Consider the following 3,182-nt stretch of genomic DNA (forward strand, 5'->3'; position numbering starts at 1 on the left):
GCATTGTTAAAAGATCATCAATTCCTAATGAAATAGCTATATCAGTAGCTTGTTGAAAACCCGAAGTCTTGAGTTGATCCAAGATATGTGATGTATATGTCATTCCGAAGTGATCTATTAATCTGCTAATAAGCTTTTCAAAGGCAGTTTTATCCATCACTTTATTATAAAAGGGCAAATTATCAAAGGCCAATCTAGTTCGTTCCCTCATAAGGAAAAATATCCATATTTTCATGAGCATGATTAAGCAATGGGTTCAAGCCGGTTATTCGAAGGCTTCCTCGATCTCTATATCTGCACTAATGAAAAAATCATAAGATCAATAACATTAGATCCTGAGAGCTGGTAGTGATTTATTTGGGTGTTCAGAACAGGCAAACCCTTGTATGGCTTCTTCCATTTCTCGATTGAAACGAGTACGACCAACAATTGTTCGAATGTATATATTAAGGATTTCTCCCATTCTACCTTTTCTTATTCGATAATGTTCATGGATTTCGTGGAAAGTACCCAAAGATTCGTATTGAACTTCGATAGGGGCTTCTTGGTTTATTGAGGTAATGATACGTAAATCCACTTCCCCCCACTAGAGCCATAAGGGGCTGTATAAGTCAATTCGTTTCTGTCGGTAAGCTCTGAGCACATCATCATAACTATAAAAGGAAGGTTTCTTACAAGAAAATCTTTTATTTTCTGAGTGATATGGATGGTACCTATTACCATAAATACCTTGAATATTTTGGACCGTTGATATATAAAGTCCAAAAAGCATATCCTGAGTCGGTATAGAAATAGGATCCCCGATAGCTGGAGACAAAAGATTTGTCTCAGAAAACATGAGCAAACGAGCTTCTGCTCTAGCTTCCAGAGATAAAGGTACATGGACAGCCATCTGATCTCCGTCGAAGTCTGCATTAAATCCCCCACAAACTGATGGATGTAAACGAATGGCACGTCCTTCTACTAAAATAGGTTGAAACGCTTGTATTCCCAATTTGTGTAAGGTAGGTGCTCGATTCAACAATATGGGATGTCCTTGCATAACCTCTTGAAGTACTTCCCATACAATGGGTCCCTTATCTCGAATCATACTTTTAACAGTTCTTAGGTTGGGAGCAATATGTTGTCTGATGAGACTACGAATTAAAAATGCTTGAAAAAGCTCTATTTCTATTTCTGAGGGTAATCCACATTGGTGCAATGATAGAAAGGGACCCACCACAATAACGGAACGACCTGAATAATCAACTCGTTTGCCTAGTAAAGTTTCACGAAATCTTCCCTCTTTTCCTTCGATCACATCTAAGAACGATTTATAAGGCCTATTATGACTGTATCTCATTGGTTGTCCGCAGATACCATTATCGAGAAGTGCATCTACGACTTCCTTGATCAATTTTGTTTGATAAATAACAAATGACTCAGATCCACTTCTTGCTAATAAATTTGTAAGAGTATTATTCTGATTAATAACTCTTCGATAAAGTTCATTTAGATCTGACGAGGTAATAAGTCCACCTTCCTCGGTTTAGGAGGAAGAACTGGTAATAGGCATAAGACCATCCATTTTGGTTCTATATTTGTTCGGAGAAAATGTTTATCCAATTTCATGCGTCCAACTAGAAAATCCTTTCTTCTTCTAATTTTTTCATCCTCCCATCTATCCACAGTAGATTCTTGGTTCTCTTCCAATCTATTCCATTTCAATTCCACCAAGTTCTTCCATTCCATATGTGAACGATCTATAATCATTTGCAGATCCAGACCCATTAGTTGTTTCCCGATAACATCTCCCCCAGTAGCTATTTCTCTCTCTTTAAATGTTCCAGAACCCCGAGGAAAGAGGTAATAAGGACGAGCAGAGAGGTAATGAGGAATAATCTCTCTCCAGGATTGAATCTCATAATCGAATGTACCCCATGATCTCAATAAAGTTGGTTTGTTAGCTATGGGCCTAGCAAGAAAAAGATTTGGATAGGTTATTCTAAGATTTCCCCCCTTCAGGATCGAACGTGAAAGTTTCCTCTCATCCGGCTCAAGTAACTAAAAAAAAAGATGCAAAAAACTCTTTTTCGCTCTGAAGAGAGATCGCTACTCTCTGCTCAAGTTCCAAGTGAAATTGAGTATTCCTTTATGTTATGATTCTACAACATATATATGGAATTATTGAGCAGTCTCCTCCCTTTCGAACAATCCTTTTCTTCTTGAAAGACCTTCAATTATGGATTTACTTGTCTTTATCTCGTTCCATTTGATCCTTTAGGTTCCTGCTTGCTTTGCTTTACTTCGATGGTTACAATACTATTGATCGAAGCATATGTGCGATGAATAGACTCCTATAGCCATATCTTCGGTCCGGAATACCTCTATTCAGGGCTAACCCAAATAAAAGAGAATGAATTTCAAATTCCATTATCTGAAAGAAGTGTTTTCACGAAGTTCAATTAACAATTTGATACATAATATCTAAACCCTGGACTAATTCCTCTTTCTCAGCATCTTGAAGAGATGCTTATAATTCTGAGCTTCATGCTACTCCTCTGGAGGGTCATGTCAGAGCTAAAGGCATCCCAATGAGATTTAATAGGATGACAGTTCCTGATTACGGATCTGTATGATCAGAACTTGTGATCAAGTCACACATCGTAGTATACTGGACCTTCTAATTCTTTCCGAGTTTTAGCTAATAGATTTGCAATATAACTGGGAAGGCGTTTCAAATACCATACATGAACCACTGAACATGCCAGTTTAATGTATCCCATTTGATATCTTCGAATTCAAGAATCAACGAATTCAACTCCACATTGTGTGCAAAATTTTTCATCTATCTTCTCATTTCCAATCCCTGGAGAATTTCCACAAGAACAAACTCTACTTTTGATAGGTCCAAAGATTCTTTCACAAAACGATCCATCTCTTTCTAGTTTATTAGTTTCATAATGTAGAGTATAAGGTTTAGTCACCTGTCCAACTATCTCACCATTAGGTAAATTTTTTTCGGACCAAGCACAAACTGTTCGGGAGAAGCTAATCCAATTCGAAGTTGTTGATGTTTATTCTGGTCAATCATAAAAGATCTCAATTTATTGTGATCAAACTTCCTCTCTATCTATCTGAAAGTTTTTCTCAGATATAATAACATGATTCAATTCTAGAGCTAAAGATCGTAATTCTCGAAT

Source organism: Pinus tabuliformis, chromosome 8 (genome assembly GCF_031772625.1).
Source record: "Pinus tabuliformis cultivar Carrire ecotype Pingquan chromosome 8, CPIR1, whole genome shotgun sequence".
Lineage (NCBI taxonomy): Eukaryota > Viridiplantae > Streptophyta > Pinopsida > Pinales > Pinaceae > Pinus > Pinus tabuliformis.